Source organism: Tympanuchus pallidicinctus, unplaced genomic scaffold (assembly GCF_026119805.1).
Source record: "Tympanuchus pallidicinctus isolate F22 unplaced genomic scaffold, pur_lepc_1.0 scaffold3, whole genome shotgun sequence".
In the NCBI taxonomy this organism is placed as follows: Eukaryota; Metazoa; Chordata; class Aves; order Galliformes; family Phasianidae; genus Tympanuchus; species Tympanuchus pallidicinctus.
This window is the reverse complement of record NW_026294747.1, coordinates 31,552,529-31,574,795: the sequence shown is the minus strand read 5'-3', so window position 1 is coordinate 31,574,795 and position 22,267 is coordinate 31,552,529. Positions and strand designations below refer to the sequence as shown.

The window sequence follows — 22,267 nt, the reverse complement described above, 5'->3', positions numbered from 1 at the left end:
TGGGAAGTGTTGTACTTTTATCAACCTTTAATGTCATTCTCCTCCTACGCTAACCCCAAAAACTCACTTTGTATAACAATAACTTCTTTAAAGTTAGTAAGTATTCATTTTCTTTAGGAATTCCCTCAGATTTCTGTTTACATTTAAAAATGCTTATTTCAGCTATTGCGTTAGAAAAAGCAGAGGTGGAATGGAGAAACTCATCTTGTCTGCAACACTGTTCATTGTTCAAGAAATTTCAATCAAGCTTGTGAATTGATCATAGTAATGACATTACCTGAATGGAGGCACTGAAATACTCAGGAGAGCAGTGACATGGCAACACACAGAGTTACTTTGGACTTCTCCCATTGCCTCTGTTCTGTGAATAACTGAGATGCCTGGAAGTAACTAGAATCACAGAATCACAGAATTGTAGGATTGTTGGAAGGGACCTCCAGAGATCATCAAGTCCAACCCCCCTGCCAAAGCAGGTTCCCTACACCAGGTCGCACAGGTAGGCATCCAGGCAGGTCTTGAACATCTCCAGAGAAGGAGACTCCACCACCTCCCTGGGCAGCCTGTTCCAGTGCTCCGTCACCTCACTGTAAAGAAGTTCTCGCGCACATTTGTGCAGAACTTCCTGTGCTGCAGTTTCCGGCCGTTTCCCCTTGTCCTGTCTCCATTCACCACTGAAAACAGTCGGGCCTTGCCATTCTGCCCCCCGCACTTTAGATATTTATAGACCTGGATCAGGTCCTCTCTCAGTCTTCTTTCCTCAAGGCTGAACAGACCCAATTCACTCAGCCTTTCCTCATAGGGGAGATGCTCCAGGCCCTTCACCATCTTTGTGGCCCTCCACTGGACTCTTTCCAAGAGATCCTTGTCTTTTTTGTACTGGGGAGCCCAGAAGTGGACGCAGTACTCCAGATGAGGCCTTACCAGGGCAGAGTAGAGGGGGAGGATCACCTCCCTCAACCTACTGGCCACGTTCTTTTTAATACATCCCAGAATGCCATTGGTCCTCTTGGCCACAAAGAAGTCACGAGTATTGACCCATGGGGTGATTTATTTGGCATGGATTTACTTTTTCCTGTACCTCTGAGCATGTTCTCAGAACAGCACTGTGTGATCACAATGAGTTCACTATGTATAATCATACAGAAATCAATAGCATGTAGATGCAAATTAAGAGTCCTCAGCATATTAGCATGTTTATAAGAGACTGTCATATAAAACTAATCAGTTAAGTATGCATTTAGATATTCAGGGATAGATTCTTAAGTACCTCCTCTCTGCTTGTTGTCCTCCACACTTAGTAAAAATGACTGGAAGTTAGGTGGTAGATTACAGCATATAGTAAATTATTAAATACAGATGTGGCTGTTCTGCATGATAGAAGAGATGCAGCCAACTTGTGCATAGTTAATACCCCAGAAAGCAGATTGGAGATACAAAAATGAAAGAGCTACCAGCTGTATATAGTATATACCGATTAAAAAGTGATTGTTAAAAAAATAGAGTAGGGTAGGGAGACTTGTCATTTATTTTTGTATTGATAAAAATAATTAAAATTATTAGTCAATGCAATTAAATAAACAATACATTCTTAAAAGTCTAATATGTACATGAAATTTTACTGTGGTTCTATTTAAAACTTGAACCAGCCAAATATTTATGTAGTCTTCAATTATTTCTGAATTAGGTCAAATTGTTCATTGCTGATTCGTTAAGAAACAACAATAACAAACCAAACAAACAAACAAATCTCCACTGGTAGATTATTCAGTCTATTTTCCAAGTCAACATTTTCTACATTATTTTGTCCAAGTGAAGTCTCTCACAGAGTAATAGAATACTGTGAGTGTCCTCTACTCAAAGCAGAAAGCCAAGAAACTCCTGGGTTTTCACCACAACTGAAAGAGTCTAAAAGATCACCTGAGATACTACAGTGATGGCATTTATTCTTTTCAATGAAAAGTACCGTTTGTACAGAGGAAGCAAACCCCATCAGTTTATATTTTAAGGACATTAAAAAAATTGCTCCCCATTCACTATCCTCACAAAATTTTTCCATTTCTCAGTAATCAAAGTAACATATTTCACATTGATATAAATAATATAATAGCAATGAATAAATCATTTGGCTATAAAGTCACTTTCAAATTTTTATTTATAGTCTCACAATGGAGAAAAATGTTTAATCTGTACCTTCTATTCTTCAGTAGTTCTAGTTAAACCTAGCTGAGCCTGTGACTTTAAACTGGCCCTACATGCAGAATCATATTAGCTTTGGGACTTAGACAGGGATGTCAGTCCCTACCAGAATCAGTGATTCAGATTAGTTACAGTGTATGTAACTAACGTCAAACATTTTTCTCCAGAGTCCTATCTCACTGAAATATAGCTTGTACTTTTCTGAAAGCAAGCCATCTTTTGTTGACAACAAAACAAGACTTTAGTTAAAAACCTGTATATAAGCATGCCTAAACTGCTACAGTTTACACTTTATTTTCTGCCAAAGTTCATCTCCTGCCATTCAGAGGAATTCTTATAGCACCTGCAAAAAAATAGTACAAGGACTGCTGTAGTCCCTTTACAGAACTGAGCAAAGATCTTTCTAAGGACTGTGGGTCTTCTCCTAAGTATCTATTTATGTCCTCTTCATCTAGCTTCATATGTACACCAAATCATAAATTATATTAAAAATATGTTTTGGTAGGAAACATTTTTTACATTATTGAAAGCTGCAACTAGGTTAATGAGGATGTTCTCAGATTTAGAATGATCAAACACAAAACACAACTTTGTCAAGATGTTAGCCCACTACTTGACTGAGCTGTGAAATTAATCAAAGTTCACTATAACACCAGCAGATTAACAAACCAAGAAGTTCTTTTCTTCTTCCTCATCTCCCTTTCAGAATTGCCAGTTATCTCCAAAGAGAAGACAGCTAGATGATATGATTCGGTTTGCCACCTCTGTTGCTTCCTGTTTAAAGGAAGTGTAGAGTCTTGCATCTGGGGAGAAATAATTGCATGCACCAATACAGGTTGGGAGATGATCTGCTGGAGGGGAGCTCTGCGGAGAGGGACCTGGGTGTCCTGGTGCACGACAGATTGGCCATGAGCCAGCAGTGTGCCCTTGTGGCCAAGAGGGCCAATGGCATTCTGGGATGTATTAAAAAGAACGTGGCCAGTAGGTTGAGGGAGGTGATCCTCCCCCTCTACTCTGCCCTGGTAAGGCCTCATCTGGAGTACTGCGTCCACTTCTGGGCTCCCCAGTACAAAAAAGACAAGGATCTCTTGGAAAGAGTCCAGTGGAGGGCCACAAAGATGGTGAAGGGCCTGGAGCATCTCCCCTATGAGGAAAGGCTGAGTGAATTGGGTCTGTTCAGCCTTGAGGAAAGAAGACTGAGAGAGGACCTGATCCAGGTCTATAAATATCTAAAGTGCGGGGGGCAGAACGGCGAGGCCAGACTGTTTTCAGTGGTGAATGGAGACAGGACAAGGGGAAACGGCTGGAAACTGCAGCACAGGAAGTTCTGCACAAATGTGCGCAAGAACTTCTTTACAGTGAGGTGACGGAGCACTGGAACAGGCTGCCCAGGGAGGTGGTGGAGTCTCCTTCTCTGGAGATGTTCAAGACCTGCCTGGATGCCTACCTGTGCGACCTGGTGTAGGGAACCTGCTTTGGCAGGGGGGTTGGACTTGATGATCCCTGGAGGTCCCTTCCAACCCCTACAATTCTGTGACTCTGTGATTCTGTAAAGCTCCTCTAGAACGCAGAGAAGAGATAGTCATTATACATCTTGTGTGAGCTTCATAATCATTTTCAGCCTTTCTTTTTCCGGTCTCTTCTTCAAAACTTCATTTTCCTTCTCATTCTTCCATCCCTTTTCCACCTTTGTGGTCAGATTTATTCCAGTGCTAATGAAGAAGGTGAGGTGTCTAGGGAGCACACACTGTGGAGGAAGGAAGAAGGAACCAATCTCATGACTAGCGAGCTGTTTTATCTTTCCCTACAAATGGAAAATGGAAACAGGAAATGAAACAGTGAAAGTCCTCTGGATTTTTTTATGTAGTTCTTCTTTTCTGAGAACAAGGTACCCAAAAATATTGGCAATCCATGGAACTGGAGCATTAACTCTTTAACTCTGAGTACACTACAGGATGTTATGTGGAATACCGATAACAGAAATAATAAAAACATGGCATATTTTTACTATATAGTATGTACTGTAGTAGAGAAAGATGGGATGAGATATCCTTTTTTCCGCTTCTATTATTTTTGCTCCTTGCACTGTTTTAGAACATATAAAGATTATGAACACTTCTTCTGTGTGTTTTGTAGATGGCTGGTGAATAACTGCTCACTGACTGGGGACTTGCAGAAAAGCAGGCTACAGGTAGCAAGTTTGCACGTCTTTAGCCAATCACTTTCACTAATGCTTGGTATGTTTAAATCCTTTTACCATAAGCTTGCTTGAGACAACCTTAAGTCTTCTTACTAATCCCTCTGACAGATTTTTTCTTTGACTGTCTGACCAAAGAACTCAAGTGTACTGTGCAAATTAAAAAATGAGGCAGGCTGAGGAAAGTAGGCTAGAAAGTCACTGATGAAATACAGAGCCTCAAGAAACTTCCAAGTGTGATGTTTCACAGGGGTAATGGAAATGATTGTTCAAAACAAAAAAATTGAGTTGGGTAATGCAGTTCCCATGGTTTTTTACTCAAGTGCAGCTATCACACCATTTGCTTACAATACTCTTCCTGCATTTTGGAAGAGGACTAACTGGCTCCCAATGAACTGAATTACAGCCTCCTGTTCCAAAGTAAATTTCCAGCTCTCTTTTTAGTTGAACTACACATTATACTTTCTGAGAAGTTTTCACATTCAGAGAGCCAAGAACCATATTATTTTTAACATACAAAATTAGCTGCCATTGACAAATAAATTCCAGCACCTATTCTGGCACCATCAGAACATTAATTGCCTTTATCAAAAATATTTTTCATTTGTAGCTACTAAGAAAAATTCATGCTATAAGAAGCAAGTAAATTATTTATGATTTATTAAGGATTTGGTTTCATCATACCTGCTAGAAAGGTAAAGAAGATAACTAAAGGAAGGCATTATTTAGAGTTACACATTGTGACTCAAGTGACAGAAATAATTGAACAAGGACAGTAAAACTTTACAATTCCAAGATGCCAATTTCTCTTTTATAGAACTGAATGTGGATAAGACTGAGCCACAACTAGATGATACACAGTCTTATAAAATTGTCAAGACAAATTCAGAAAGTCTTATTTTTATAACTGAAAAATGCATGGAAAATCTTCAAACAAAAGACAGTCTAGAATGTTGATTACGATATTTATGAACTCACCTTTACAAAATCCAGCAAAATACAGTGGGCTTCTGCATTCTACTTCCTCAAATGCTAAAAATGAGTTTTACCTACATGTAGACAGTAAAATTAAACTGAGAAAATGAATTTGCTGATAGTGTTAAAAACTGCCAAGAATATGATGCTTTAGAACAATAAAAAACAGTAACTCGAGCAGTGTGTCACACTTGGAAGAAGAGCATTCTTAGCCCTGCTCTAGAACTGAAAGAGTCATCTGTTTTTGTTTTTTTTTTGTCCTCTCATATATAACTGTTACACCATTCTCAATTTCTCTCAGACTTCTCACAGGTGCTTCAGCCGCTGTGTTTAAGACTTAGATCCCTTAACCTTGACTTGCCTTTCTCTCCAGACTGTATCAGAAGCAATAGTGAGTACATTCAATGAATTTCATGAGTTTTTTTGGAGGGAAGATATTTAAATACATATATACATACACATACATACAATATACATATATATATATATATATATGTATATATTATACATTTATATGTATATCTTTACATGCCATCTTTTCTGCAGTTCTAATGACAATTCCTAAGGATCAGGAAGAATATAGAATTTTCTGAACACAGTACTTGAGGAAAGTTGTGATACAAGTGCCATTTTAAAAAGTGGATTTTTTAATTAAAAATGGAAAATGCTTCAGAAATTTTCTGGAGAGACTGCAATTGACATGCTGGTTAAATCTAAATGTAGAAAAGGGCAACAGTGGGCAATGAGGTTAAGTAGAGATCTAAAGATTAGTGGAAGCAATAAACAGAAGGCTTTTAAAAATGAAAAAATACAGGGAGTCTAGGAAGGAGAAAGATTTAAGTGCTATAAAGCACACAGAAGAAAAAGCTGTATTCCAACTTGAGCTGCAGATAGTGTTTCAGCACATGCTCATAATTCATCAGAATACTCATTTTAAAATAAATAACGATAAAAGGCTTAAAGACTATCAGCCTACTAGAAGAAATAAATGCAGTTGTATTCATAAAATGTTGTAAAGTCATTTTCATATGTCAAAGAATAAATATAGTCAGTAGTAGAAAGTTCTAAATCAGCTAGATCAGGTAAAGATCTACAGGTAAAGATAACATAGAATACAGAAATCAGTAGAAAATACTATTTTAAAAAGGTTTAAGTTAGGTTGAACTTTAGATACTTGCTTGATATTTCACAGAAGATTTAGGTGGAGGAGAATGGGAACATTGAAGAGGTTTAGTTTTTGGGGTTTTTTTTTCAAGTTTTCTCTCTTTTACCCAATTTTGAGAAATTTTTGATTTATCAAATTAACCTTTTCAAAAGTATTCAAAATGAAAAATGTTTAAAGATACTTTTGCTTCAGAGTGAATTTTTTTTACAGAACAAAATCCAGTTTCATGAATTAATATTTTTTCTCTATGGCTTCTAAATATTGTCTTTTCCATAGCAGTGTACAAAGCAGTTTTGCTCATACAATGAGACATAAGAAAATAAGAACACAGAAAAATAGGGGATAATGTATTTGTTCTCAGATTGTGCTAAATTATTATTCATGCTGAATAACTAGAAGGAATAAGTGGGTTCATTTTTAATAAAGAAAGGCAAACTTTCTATAGTGTATATGTAGTTTATATATTTTCTATAGAAAATATTTTATGCTGTTTTTTCACCTGTTCCATTTTGAGATTAAGAAGAAGTTATTTTTACTAGTATGAGGAAGAAGCACGTTTCTGTATTTCACAAAAAAATAAATGTAAGGAAAAGCAGCCTTGTTGAGCATCACATACCACTGCAAAGGCAGTTCCAAATCTATGACCTTGGATGATCAGCTTATGCCCTACTTCACAACGCGTTCCTTCCTAATACATATAAGAGTGTCTAGATTGTAAGAGCTTGATGATCTATCTTTATCTGCACACATAAACACACACACTCACAGACAACTGAAGGAAATTTTACTGGTATTTGGAATGTATATATAATTGATCTAAGTGTTTTTCAAATATATAACAGAACATGGACAGAATTTTTTCTCCTAAAAACCAAGTCATGAAGGGAAGTAAATCTAGCTCTTCATCTAGCTCTCATCTTTAGAGATAAAAGCTAATGCTTAATTTAAATCATAGTAGATACATTTAAGAGTATCTTTAAAACAATATTATTTTTTCTAGTATTTTCATTTAATAAATCAAAGAATTAAAGAAATTTTTCTATCATGAAAATTAACATTCATCTTGATAGACTAAAATAAATCAAAAATTGAAGTTCGCAGCAGTACTTTCTTACTTTCTGATACTGATGAGCAACACGGAACTTCTTACCCTTTAACTATTTCTGCAGCTTGTGAAGGAAAGTCTTTGGCTTAAGCTAGGGACCAAATTCAAGTGAAAATCAACAGTTCTACAGATGCTTCACACAGGTACAACCACACATATTGAAAACAAATCAGGTTGTTGGTGCCTTTATCTGAGGAGACACTCAAAAGACCCTCCCCACTTTGCCATTTTACATTCAGTGGAACTGTGCTCAGAAAGGCTGAAAACGTACAATGCTGACATGTCAGCTACAGGCTCTTCTCTTTTAGCCACTTGCCCTACTTCCTTTATTTTCATATATTTTCACACCAACTCTCAGAGCTCCATGCAAAATTTGTGAAATTGCCTTGTTTTGTGCTGGCCTTGAGAACATAATATCAATATTTAATTTCCCCAAATCAATTCATTTCTCTATGTTAGGCAGCACAGTGTTTGATATTGCTTCATTCAAGTTTAAAAGACAATTCTTGTATCATTTTTTTCAGTTCAATGAAGGTTATATAAGAGGGTAAAAAATGAGCCAAAGAACAAGGCTTTGGTTAAAAGCAAAAACTTCAAAAACATAGGTTCCTATGTAGCAGGAAAGAATTTTGCAGCAATCAAGAATAGAAATCTAAATGACAGAGACATAAAGATCGTATTCCAAAAGGAAAAAGAGACATAGGAAGAAAGGGAAACAGAGTAAGTGTAAAGATTTCAAAGGCATTAGCAATCAGCATTTTACAGTTTAGGCAAATACACTTGTCCTCCTTTCAAAGACAGAATATGAGAGTGAATAAACATAACAGTGCAAACACATTTCTCTATGTTACTGCAAAGATTCCATCTACATTAAAGCAATGGGACCTCCTCACAAATTTGCAATAGACATACTTTAACAAAATATACCTTATTATTTTCCAGTACAATAATACCAGAAAAAAAATTGACTGATTTAGAGTTGGAAGTGGAAAGAATCCTGGCCCTGACAACTGATGGAGATTGACCAAATCTCTTTTGAGTAGTCAGTTGTAGCCTGTCCAATAAGAAAGGGCCTAAGACAGAACTATAAGGAAAATTGAATGTCTGAATAAATTATTTTATTATGCCAATTTCAATAGGTCTTCTCAAAAAAATGTGGAGAACATACATAGTTCACTCTGACAGTAATACCTCTATTTATTTCCCTGGAATATTAGACAGCTACAAACAGCACAATAGCACTAGTTGATAGAGAAAATGTTTATCTACAAAACACTTATTTTCAATGTAGTAGATACCATTAATTGTGCATTTTTGACAGTGCTGAACAAGTGCCTGCATTCCTCTCTCATAAAAAGTGGTTTGCCTTTCATGTAGCTTTTGCCACTTCTCTTGCCATCCTCCACCTTAGTGTGCTCACACCCAATGTGTGATCTCTGTAAACTTGCAGCGTCAGTGAATGTCAGTGTGTGCAATTTTTCTCTGCATGGAGAAATTCAATTCCACACACTTACTTCTACATCAAATGCCATTTTCTCAGACTGCTCCTCTTCTGCCATCTGTTACACAGCAACAAAATGTAAGGAAATCTTGGTAGGAAGGTTCAACTTCTGCTGCCATACCACGAACACCTGCTTCTGACATTGCAGGTCAACAGAATAAAAACAAGAAGCATTACTTCTGGAGCAGCCCTTGTTCTATAGAAAAAATGAATTCTAAACAGCTTTCCAGCTCCAGATAAATGTGTCTACTGGAAAAAATTATGAATTTCACATGTCCATTGTAAAACTCAATATCTTAAGTTGATTATACTAGATGTTATTAAGATTTCTAGTCTTTTATTATCTGTAAATACAGAAAGACTTCAGCAAAAAAAAAAAAAAAAATTTGCTAGTTTGATTTAGTTATCTGTCAGTGATCATTAGTCCTGAAATTATCAGAATGAGAACATTCTGGCATTACTTTGAGATAACATAAAATCTTTCCATCTCAGGTAAACTGTGAGAATCTGAGGATCTTCCAAAGTACAGGAGAATAAATATCCTGTGAGCAAAATATTTTTTCCAAGGTTTTCTTTGAGAAATTAAGAAGCTGATAAATAAGACTTGTTAATATATCAACGTTAATATGATGTAAGTGGATTCTGATGAGCATAAATGCACATCTATGCAAGCAAGAAGTCTTACAGTAGTTAAATATGTCCTCACATGTCCTTCTTCAAACTTTACTAGCTTTTTTTCCCAATTAAGCTTTTCAAACAATGTGTGTCTGTCTTTGACACTCTGAGTTCACCAACATAACAAAGCTTTGAATATTTCATAACTGAAAACAAATGACATGTTGTTAGCTTGAATATAATCATTAATTTATGTATATATTTAACCTTAAGTTTACTGAGAAAGCGTGGATTTCTATATTTACGTTGTACTGCAAAACCTTTTCAAAAGCTTTTCTAGATCATACAGTATAGCTAAAAGTGGCCATGGGCCTGCCATGGGCCTTACTCAGAACAACAGTTTGAAGACAATAGCTAAGAAAGAACAATTTAGATTTTTGTAGGTTTTGATTTTAATTTGTGATTTCTAATATATTTGAATATTTTTATTTTTGTTACTATATTGAAGGATATCAAATAATATTCTTTGACGGTGGATTTTACTTTTATTATAAGACATTTAAACACATTTTTAAAAAATACATCCAAACAGGATACATGTATCATCTCTGCTATTGGCCTTTCATCACACCTTAGAGGTAAAATTCAACTGAGAGCAGGAAAGGAAGACTTTGTTATAATAAGATATAACTGATAAAGAGTACTTACTGCACTTCAGCTCTTCTCTGGAAAAGTAGCAATCATACAGATATGTTTCATTTGTACTTCCTGTTTTCTGGAGTAATCAAAAACACAATATCAATAAAATATCCTTTTTTAAAAAAAAAAAAAATTGTTTGCTGTTGATACAACAAATTCCATATAGCACTCCAGACAAAAATAATTCAGGGAAGAGAAAAAAAAGAGAGAGAGAAGGGTAAAAAAAGAGAAGAAAAACATCTGTGCCTTTTCTGTGTATTTTATCAGTTTTATATTTTAGATAATATGAACAATTTACATTGCCATTTTGGAGAAATGTTCAGTGTTCTTTGGTAACAGAATTTTATTTTTAGTAGGAAAATGCTTAATCTAAAAATAATGAGAAAGGATTAATGCACCTATACACATATAATATATACTTCTCTAAATCGACTTCTGTCTAGTTGATTCAATTTTGTTCAGAAAATTTTACAGACAACTTTAATGTTATTTTGCTAGTCCTGAAAGAATAAGATACTTGTACTGGAAAGTAGTTTAAAAAAGGCATGTGAAGAGCAATCCCATATTAATTTTTCTATCAGTGTAAAAATAGGACTGACATCAGTGTTGTCAAAGTAACATGAAAGTAAAAAACATATGTATATAAGAATATTAGATGGTATTTAAAATTAGATTAAGCAACATCACAATATGTCAGTTTAAATACAAAATATACATAACATACATATACAAAACATACATAATATGTTAGTTTAAATACAAAACAATTAAATCCATTCAAAGAGACATATAGACAAAAAGTATTTCAGGATGAGAGCTTGATTCTATACTAATGCAATTGTAGAAGTAACAAAAAAAATATATGGCATTAAAAAAATGCTAAAGCAATAAATCTGGAAATATAACTATGTCATATAACTATGACAGGTGAGGGAGTTTTGTTTGTTTTTATTTTCTTGCTTGTTTTTGAAAAAAATTTGAAAAATTTAGCATTGCCTAGTATCCCAACAAATGCTCATAATTATCTCAAGGACACTGAGACATGCAAGCTTCAGAAAAGTGACTCAGACAAAGGAGGATTTTAATAATATTTAATCTGAAAAACTAGGATAAATTGAGCTTATCCCAATTTGTAAAATGATTTTAAATCTGATTCACTGGAAGTGGATAATTTAATTTCAAAAGGTCAGAAGTTCACTTAGATAATGTGCACTCTGGGTGTGTTTGACAGGTGAGAAAGTCTGCACCAAAAGAACTTTGCCCTTAAGTGTACTATAGGGTATGGTGCAATATTCCTGATAAGATAGAGGACTGAACACAACTTAGTTGTAGCTTTGCTAAGATAATACGAAAGACAGTGACACATGATGCCTGTGTTATAATCTAAAACTGAATTATTTAGTCCTATTTAAATTAGTTCAAAATACATTAAGAATTTTCTGCATCACCTTTTCATTGAGGTAGAATTCTTTATTTTTGTTTTATTTTGGTTTTGTTTGTTTTTTTAGGAACTATCTGAGCTACAATCAACTTCTATGTCAGTTTGGGACAGTGTCTCTGGCACAGAAAAAAAAAATTCCTTTAAAGAAATATCTAGTGTTTAGAAAAAAAAACTATGTCAATGGTAATGACTATGTTGCCAGGTTAACTTCTTTTTCTGATAGTCTTTAATCACTAATCTTGTGACAGAAATTTAAAATCAGAACATAGATCTTAAGAAATTGGAGGGTATTTGTCTTCAACTCAAATAATAAATTCACTGTATTTGACTAGATTTTTTCCTCAGATGTCTCTCCCCTTGCCTACTAAATATAGATGGCTCTCAGCTTGGAGCAGCTTCTGCCACACTAAAAGTTAATCAGAAAACGTATGTTACCTGTGCTGCTGTAAGCAACAGAAAGAAGATGGGGCCCTTTGTACTTTCCCTGTCAAGTGTAGGCTTAGCTGAGATAGATATGATTTTGTTTAAAGTTGCTACAGGCATTTTATCCCAACACCTAACATCTGTTTCCAGTGAACCATTTTTATCAAGGTATTCTTTCATTGGAGTGTGAAGTGGGAAAAGTTATCCTTATACAAGTTGTTCTGTGGTAAACGTTAGGTACACTTGACTTTCATTGCTTTATTTTATGCATAATTACAAATTATCTACAAAGATTATAACGTTTTCACCAAAGAATTTTTATAGTTTCTTCCCTATAAAACTATGAAAAACCACAAGGAGTTCCAGTATCAGAGTGTGATTTCAGCAAGTAGGTGTTTACTGTAATTAAGCTGATGGTGCAGACTACTAGAAATATGGATCAAGTCATATGAGAGCCTGCATTACAGAGAGATAGCATTGATAGTAAATGACACATTGGAATGCTCCTTGGAAATAAGGGCAAAAAGTGAATACATTAACTTTTAGCTTCTAAGGAATGAAGACAACCTCCTCTAACTCTCAAGAATGGGGAAAAAAAAGAAAAAGAAGAAAAAAAAAGTACACATAGGTGCATTCAGAAAGTGGTTTGAAATATATTCCTAAGTGAGCTCATCTTAAAATATGAGTAATAAAATAAGTAGCACCCTGGTTTAGACAGAAGTCAAACTTCTCATCACAAATAGCTGTAGGCTGTGGAAGCAGAGTTTGTTTCATAGATAAAAACAAAAGAAAATCTAAGAAAAAGTTGCTTAACCTATTTTGGCAAATTCAGCTACTTAAATGCTAGAATTCTGGAGACCTTACCTGTCCTCCCTGAAGAAATTCTACTTTAAAGGAATCTTTCAAACTGTAATTTGATATTTAACTGGAACATCTAGTGAAACTTAGAAAGTGGAACAGTGAAACTGAGCTGAATAATAAACTAAAATTTGCTTCTAGCAAAAAAAAATTTCTTTTTTCATCTTCTTTCTTCTTAGATTCTATGTTTCTCATACCTCAGAGATCCCAAAGGACTGAAAATAATAGCCTTCAACACACATTGCATAATGGGTAGGATGTCTGTAATGTATAATTCAGCTCAAGACTTCTCTAATCCATATTATAAGAATAGGCACCTTTATCATCTACAAGGAGTTAGAGTGGTTTACTGGATGCAGATCCTTTTTTCCCCCCCCATTTGTGCTAATTAGCTTGGGAGAGAACTTTGGAGAGCATTATGAGGAGGTTGGACTCCCCAGAGTACAAGGTTTATTTATGAAGTTACTCCAGCTCAGTGAGCAAAGTTATTCATGTCAAAGTTTGTGACTTAAGCCCAGTCAATTACAAACTTTGCTCCAGGACATTACTGGAAACCCAGAGATCAGAGGAAGACTGTGACTAAGCAGTGGGTAAAGTATACATTCTCAAGAACATTCTTCATCAAATTGACAAGGAAAGTAGAGTTCCAAAATTCCCTGTGCATCAATCAGTTACAACTGAAGACCACATAATATGCCTTTTCTAAATATAACCTTGTGTTTCGTGTCACACGTCTGTCTCTTCAATAACAGGCAAGTTCAATTTTGCTCCTTAACAAAATACATTTCTTAATCTTAAAATGTTCACAATTTAGATGTCTATGTAAGAAATCAGTACAGTGAACGTATTTTGCTTATTTACTTGTGTGATATTTCAGGATCAAAAACAACACCAAATTTTTATGGAAAAGCTTATCAGATTTGAGCATCACCCAAATCATCATCTTTTATGTTCCAATCATAACAGTCAAATCAACATGATGATACTAGAGGGAACCCTTTGGTTGCTACTCACGTCATGCAATCCAGTTCTTGGATGTCCTTCAGCAGGTGCTCCATGACACAGGACATTCTGTTCCTGTACACCCTATAAATTGAAAACGCGGGTAAGGCTCACAAAGGTTTATGCCATTTAAGCTTGTTGTTAAGAACCTTCATACTATCAGTTGATTTCCTTTCAATGAGCATATCAACACAATAATATTAAGAAACAAGAAGTGACACTAGCAGGTTACAAATTTAGAACTAACAAAAGATAATTCTTTCAGAATGAGTAGTTAGGAGTAACACTGTGTTGCATCGTGGATTTATTTACTTGCATTTAAAAAGGCAGACGGGTGAATTAGCAAGAGAAATTAGATGTTAAACACTGAGGCAATCTTCTCCTTTCTCTATATCTACATTATTAAAATATACAGCTGAGCTAATCTTCCCAGGCTGTCTTCGCATTCAAGGGAGAAAGACAAGCACTTCTCAGAAGAAACTGCTGTCCTGTTTTGAGCAAGGCAAGTTTCCACCAGCACTGCTGACAATTCTATTCACTGTGAAAAAACCTCGAGTAACAGATTCAGACTAAAATGTGGACTTCTTCCACAGTCAGACAAATTCTTCTGCTTTCCTTAGGAATTTTCTATTGAATCTGATCAGAGACAGGATACTGGGCCACATGGATCTTTGATCTGACCCCTGATAAGTCCATTCCTGCTGAATGCTGCACTACACGTTCCCTCTGAAGTGGATCTAGAGATAGAAGGAATTACTGTCATTTACTACATAAAGACATAGTTACACACACAAAGGACAATGTTTCATCTAAATTTGGCAAAACATTACTCAGTTGTTAGCACTTCTGACTCTTGTGAGGCAAATTGTCAGGCCAACTGGCACATGTGCTATCTAAACAGTGCTTGTGTGAAACAAAACAGAAGGAACACTTCAACAGGTTCAACAGGAACTTGTGCTTCAGCAAAACACACTGGCTTTTAATTTTCCTCTCAGTACAATTCAAGATATAAATCTGAACTAGCTAAGCACTGAAATACTAATTCATTTATTTCCTGTCAAAATTAAATTTCAAGTGCAGCATCACTTTTCTTAACTTTTTGAAATATACAACCGTGACCCAGGTAAATCTAGCCTACATGTAGAATGATTCAGGGCCCAGGCATATTAATGCTTTTTACATGATACTTCAGCTGTTACAGTCGTTACAGAAATAGAGTAAAAGGATGAAAACATCATTTTAATTGTGATTTTCTGTGGTGTACCATTTGTAGAGATTTCTATTGTTTATCAATGAAGCTGTAGATATTGTTTTTTTGCATGGCTCACTGCTTTTGTGCAGTTGCAATGTACTCACTACACTGAATTCCAGTTAATTTTAATGGCCTTCACTGAAACTGGTTTCCTTCAGATCCTATGTCCAAAATTTGAAGTGATATTCTATATATAACCTCTGGGCATCTCTCAGTTAACTAATGAACCAGGTGGAATTTTCAAGGGCAGTCATCCAGTATTCCAACCACAGAAGCCAGGTGCACATGCAATTCAGGTGCTTTGATTCCCCAGGAAAACTATTAGGAGAACTAGTAGATTTTCATGAATGACAATGGAATTTCACTAGCACTCTTGAACCATGCTTTCTTCAGTCTCTTGACATCTAAACTAGACTAAACCCTTTTCCTCTGAGGCAGCTTTCTCTCTGGTACACCCTGGCCTCTGAGCTTCCATGCTCTTTTGGTACCCAGGCAGAGAGCTTAAGCTCTGCCCTACATGCAGGCTCCTCCAAGGCTGACAGCATCAGAGCACAGAGAGGAAGTGGGCAGTGCTCTAGGATCTCCTCTCTGCACAAACGTGGCTGCAAGAGCACGGTCACCGTCAGGACTGGTGACTCTGGGAAATGCAATTTTTTTCTATGAATCTTCAAAAATCTAATGAAAATTATACATTATAAGAAACAACAAAGAAACAAAAAAAGTAGTAAACCAAAAAAATGGCAATGTTGTCTTTTTTTTTTTTCCTGTCAGAAATAAATCTGATACACAGAGATAGAGGAATTCATTCCTAATTTGAAAGAAGAGGTGATCATCAAAAAATTTCACAACAAAATCTTTCAGAAACCGTAAGATTTTTTTAGGCTTTCCTAAGTAAGAAAACACTGACAAGAATGTTATATGCATATGCAGTAAGTACTGTTATCATTTCTTCATTGTTTCTATTGTTGCTAGGAACAGAAAAATAAATCTGAGCACTGTTCAATGCCTTTTGGGCAGATAGTCATTAGAAACTCTTTTTCTGGATGTGCGACTTACTGAAAAAAATTGTTTAATTAAATGTAACCATAAAAATTAAGCATATCTTTCAAATCAAAAAGAACAATTTTTACATTTGTATTTTTTTCTGCTCTTCTCCCCTGATTAGTTATCCACTAGACTTGTGTTCCTACTCTTTTCTTCTTTCTGTTAATCTTTGTCCCAGACTTCATCAGCAAAGTATAATTCAGATTTCCATTAGCAGCAGGAACTACTAAGACTCTCCGATTTTCTGTCAATTTAGAATGTGCTCACTCTTCCCCTATTTAAAAGCTGCGATACTAAGTATGCTCCCAGTACTTCATTAGGGCATTGCATGATCTGTCTTCCATTAGAGCTGAACTCAGGGACTTTTAGTGTCAACAAATTATACCAAATGTCATGCAGCTGTCTTGCCTAACAGTCTTGCTCAATAGGGAGCCTGGGAAGCTCACTTTGGCTGAAATAACCACCCTACGATCAACACACAGCTTCAGACATGCACACAGGCAGAAAAGTGAGGTCAAGCAACAAAACAATGATTCAGTCTTGAGACAAAATTTCATGGTTAATGATGCTGACAGGTTTTTATTCTCCTACAGTATAACTGTAACTCACCTAATTCAGGCCAAAAGCATAGCATGTATATTCATTAAATGAAGAGCTGATAAAGTTCAGAAATAGAAGGTACTCCTTTTCTTTTATTTTTCCTTCTTAAGTGGGATGTGGGGACATTGTTCTTGATGTAATAATCAACCTGATTCCATCTCTGATGTTCGTTTGTCTATTACTATGTAGACAGACCGGGCTTTGGGCATTTCAGCTACAGTGACTGTACTATTGAATTCTTTATTATTCTACAGTCTTCTAATCATTAATGACTTTTAGCTTACAAACTGACCGGATCTGTACAGGTTTTTTTTATATATGTCACTTAAAGCTTGTTTTTGTTCTAAAAAATGGTAAGAATTTTACAACTGATTATAATTAGAGTATACATTATTCTGTAAAAGTTAATAACTTGTATCCTCCAAGAAGTGACATTTTGGATAGAGCAAGGAACATGTTTGAGAATGAAAATATGTGATAGTTAAGTTCTGTCACTGTCACTGTGATGTTAGAAGCTTTAAAAAAAAAAAATACACTTAAAGTGATACTTTCAAATTATTTCACCTCTAGGTTTAAGTTCTAAAATATTTTATCCATTTTAAAAATAAAAGTATTTTCAGAATGACATGGAAATTAAAATCACTGCATGTCATTAATATACTCCTTAGGTTATTGTACCTAAACAAGGTTATTGTACCTAAACAAAACAATCTAACTAGAATTGAAGCTGTTGAGGTTCTTCTGCTCAAGTGAAAATAACAGATGCAGGGGTTGGTTCCAGTGCTTTTTGCCCATGGTGTGAAATGGTTTGCCTGACAAGTTGATATTTCTTGCCATTTCTTTGAATGATCAAATTCAAAATCCTACCAGTCCAGTCCATAAGACTGAACATCTGTTTATCCATTAAAACCCTTCCTTATTCATCTACGCAGGCTGGATGAATACCACTTCTGAACTTTCTCTCAGCATGAAGGAGCTGTGAAAAGTCATTAAGGCTTTTATGACCAGCTTGAAAAATATGCTTTAGACTGATATAAGCAGCAGAGCTTTACATGTGAAAAATGGAGTGACTTTCTACAGCCACTGAAAAATAGATCTCAGTACTGACTACTCTTTTCTTACTTTAGTATCTACTATCACAGTAATAGCTGTTTTTGAGAGAATACATTCACACAATAGTTCTACAATTTCAAGAGACTATAAATGCTGAGTAAATTATTCATAGTAGCAGCTGCATGCCAGAAGAGAATATTATGATCTTCTTTCATAAGTAAGGGTGTCAGATTTGTCTAACTTGTGCCTAAATAGCTTCAATGACAAAAGGGGGGTGTTTTAAACAGCAGGAAAGGATCCCAAAAATTAGACTTTATGTGGAGTGTAGAATAGTCTCTAAATTCTCTCCTTCCACCATTGTAGTGTTTTCTTCTGCAAGAAGTAGGGTAGGACTGCCACTGTGCTATATAATGAGTCATTACACATTTTTTTCGAAAGAGTCGGCAAAAGAGCTTATATAGGCATCATTTAGGATTTTGCTTCAGCATCTTTAGAGAATTTCTGTCTGATGATTTTGATACCTGAAAGATCAAGTAGTTGTGCTGACTATTTTGAAGGTTAAATTGAGATTATATTACTGAAATAGATTGGCTTTATAGAACACACTACAGCAAATAAAAACATTCTCATCACAGCTGACAAACAAGATTGTATACTAGTAACACTCTCATAAACATTCACTGATTAGTCCTGATCAAACACTTGTACTTACGTGAGTTATCACATTCACATTTGACAAAGAACTTAAGTGTACAAAGAATAGAAAGATAGACTTTTCTTACCTTTATTTTCCTTTCTTTCATTGATATTCATTTCACTTCTAGGAAAAGAAAAACAAAACACATGAACTACAAAAACACAAAAACAGGAAGTCACAGAATATTGCTCATTCCATTTATCTTACATTTTTCTAATTTTTTCATGCATATGTAATGAAAATTTTTAAGAACTATAAATATTTTTTTCATTTTTTAACCATCCACTCTACGCAAATGTGTAAAACACTGAAGTAGGAAATAATCATCTCTGTATTTGCATGCTACATTTTTATTTTTTAACAGAACAGGAAGCAAAAATAAAATTTGATGAAGGATGCAGTATTCATAGAATGCTAAAATTACTATTCTGTGAGCAAGACTGTTTTCTTAAGACATTTTTTATTGTAAGCCATCACTTACAAACAGCTCCAAAACCTATAATAATTATGCAGTTAATACAGTACACAATGCTTCACTAAACAGCTAAAGGTATTCTGAATGGAAATCTGTAACCATTAACTCATTTTTAAAAGAAAAACATGAGTATTCCTTGTTTACAAGGCTCTAGGTAATTTCTGTGTATGTACTGGGGGCTGAGGTGATTTGGGCCAGGCTTCCACATGGTCAATTTCCTATAAATACATGCTTCAACAATCATTAACAGCCTCTGCCCTATATAAGCCCGACATGAAAACTGTCTAGTTCAGTGCATCAGCTATTTTTAACCACTCCATGCAGTTTCCTCAGCCATGCGGATCTCTAGTTTCTGCAGCATTCTTACCTGACCAGAAAACTAGATTTCAGGCAGCTGTCTTAATGCTGCTTATGTCTACTTCCCATAAATTACATATTTCTAAGAGATGAGACAGAAATGATGGCTGAACGTTAAATGTAAAATCAGTCAAGATAGCCATCTTAGGGTTTCTGTTTGTCCTGCAGATGGACTAATACAGGTATTAAATCTTCAAAATCTTTCAGATAGATAAATATAATTTTGATAATCTCACTGTATTAAAGTACATTAACTTTCTTCATGCTAGCCTGAAAATATGAATGTGAAAATGGAAAGACAAGGTCTTATTCTGGACATACTTGGAACATTCAATGTGCACTGAACTGCCCTATTTAAATCCTAAATTCCTTGAATTGTATACTATTTCTATTCATTTTGTTCAATATTAGGTGTATATGGAGTTATTCGAGGACAGATTGGAGGGAGCCCCAGGCAGCCGAATCTGATGATCAGCAGCCATGACCACAGCAGGTGGTTTTGGGCTCCACAGTCTTTAAAGTTCCTTCCAACCCAAGCTGTTCTATGATCCTATGTGTCAGTGATTTGTAAAAACAGTCAGCAAGTGTCAGAATAATATAAAAACAACTGGAAAGTTATTATTGATACATTGGTAAAGTTTTGCCCTGACATCGGGAAAGCATATATTGCAAATAACTCTATTCTCAGCTTCAAGATCTAGCTGATGAACAAACCTTACTGCCTTCACAGTGTGAAATTGAAACTTAAGTCCATAAGTAGAACTCTGACACTCACCAGACCATATTTATACTAAATTACCCATTAATTAAAAATAACTGTAATTCAAATCCAAGAATTTTCCTTAAGTTGCTGAATTGCAAAATGTGCCCAGAAAGATACCATGGGGAAAATTTGTAACTCACCACTAAATGAATGTATTTGTTCTGGCAGCACAGTAAAACCAGTGACAAGTAGCAAAGGGAGGTCTAACTGATGACATGAGAAGTTTATGGTTTTGTATTAATAACTTAATAAGTGACTCTGAGGATCTCTGATATTTGAATAGTTGAAATAGACTCACATTCCAAAAACCTTAAGGACCTTCCTGTAGATCTTGTGTAGATATCTACACAAATACTATTTGCAAGCTGTGATTTTTATTTACTAAATTTCTGAGATGAGTTTCACAAATTCAATTAAAGAAATATCATAACTCAAAGTTGAGCAAAAACTGTCTGAATTTCTTCATTATCAAGGCCCTCACTGGTGGTCCATAAGATTTTTCTGAATGTTTTAGATTCTGTTTGTGGGATAATGTTGCTCTCTTTAACAAACTATACAAACTGCACTGTAATCGAGCATGCTTGTTACATGTGTCACATAACCCTTGAGAGAAAGTCTGCTTAGACATAGGTATTATTCTTAGTGGCATTTAAGTTCTAATTTTAAAATGGAACTAAATTCAAAGAGGAACATAGGGAACACATACCGTGGAGCCTCAGAGATACCTGAATGAAGAAGTGGGGCTTGTTGCCTGCAGTTGGACCATGAGGCCAGAGCTATGGTGAGTTCCGATTTGTTCTCCTATGCAGACACGTGACCATAATTTAAGGGCAATTTAGCATTTTAAGATCCAGAATTTACATATCTCTCTTTCAACCGTAGAGTCAGACTTGGCACAGATACCTAAGACATAAGTGCTGTTAGGTTCCATATTAAATTTTATAAAAATGCCTCCACCTCCTTCCCCAAAACAGAAACTAAGATAAATAGATTAATTAAATTCTAACTGAGATTATTCAGACCCATTCAAGACCTTGGGAAAAATCCTAAAGAACTATAAGCTATCTTGGAAACAGGGCACTTTCTTCCCCTTTTCTGAAGCCAAGATACTGCTCATAATTTGTTACAAAATCGAGAAGTGATCCATCATCTCTGAAGTAACAGAACACCTCTCTTGAAGATGGCTTCAGATCTTCCAGATATTTGTATGAACAGCATCAACAATGGATTAGCAAATACTGTAGGTAGGTAGGCATCACTGCATGTTCTGTAGGTGACATTATTATAGGATATGAATCAATAGCAATGACCTGATAGACTTCTAAGCTATTCAGGTTTCAATTAGCATTAGTATTATTTTCTACATATTCCACTGCTCATTAGCAAGACTTGACAGTCCTGACAGCTGGTGCTTTGGAGTATTCCTGCATAGTATTCCCAAGTGACCTTGATGAACCCTTTAAATCACTTTAGCTCTACTTTGAAGAACAGATTGTCCATGCTGATTTTATAACCCACACTGCTGCTGAAGCAGCTTTCTTGGCCAGCTTCTGTCTCCCCACTTCTGAACATCTGCTGCTTGGAAAATTCAAGTCATCACCTGCATATTGGTCAAACTTACTGATAACAAAGTTTATAAGAACTTAATCTGCCTCATTTCCCATGTAATATACTGAGAAATATATGATTTTTTTCAAATTCCTGTATTTCTGCGTGTTTGATCTTGTAAAGGCAAAATCAGAAGTCTCTACAACAGTTATAGAAATGTTCACTATCATGTTCTAGGAAAAGAAAAAAAAAAAAAAAGAAGAAAAAAGAAATGTTTGGTTTCTTTACAATTTTAATGCAT

The 22,267-nt window shown here is 35.3% G+C and overlaps 2 long non-coding RNA genes across 2 annotated transcripts; both read right to left on the bottom strand.

Moving 5' to 3' along the window:
- Window positions 1-5,370: 5,370 nt before the first annotated feature.
- Window positions 5,371-14,275, bottom strand: LOC128085921 (uncharacterized). Its single transcript, XR_008209163.1, has 4 exons — window positions 14,190-14,275; window positions 10,463-10,529; window positions 9,153-9,275; window positions 5,371-5,442 (listed from the first exon to the last, which is right to left on the bottom strand). It is a non-coding gene; the product is annotated as an uncharacterized LOC128085921 (long non-coding RNA).
- A 1,691-nt stretch (window positions 14,276-15,966) lies between these two features.
- On the bottom strand, window positions 15,967-21,301 carry LOC128085924 (uncharacterized). Its single transcript, XR_008209166.1, has 3 exons — window positions 21,125-21,301; window positions 18,909-18,946; window positions 15,967-16,104 (listed from the first exon to the last, which is right to left on the bottom strand). It is a non-coding gene; the product is annotated as an uncharacterized LOC128085924 (long non-coding RNA).
- Window positions 21,302-22,267: the final 966 nt, after the last annotated feature.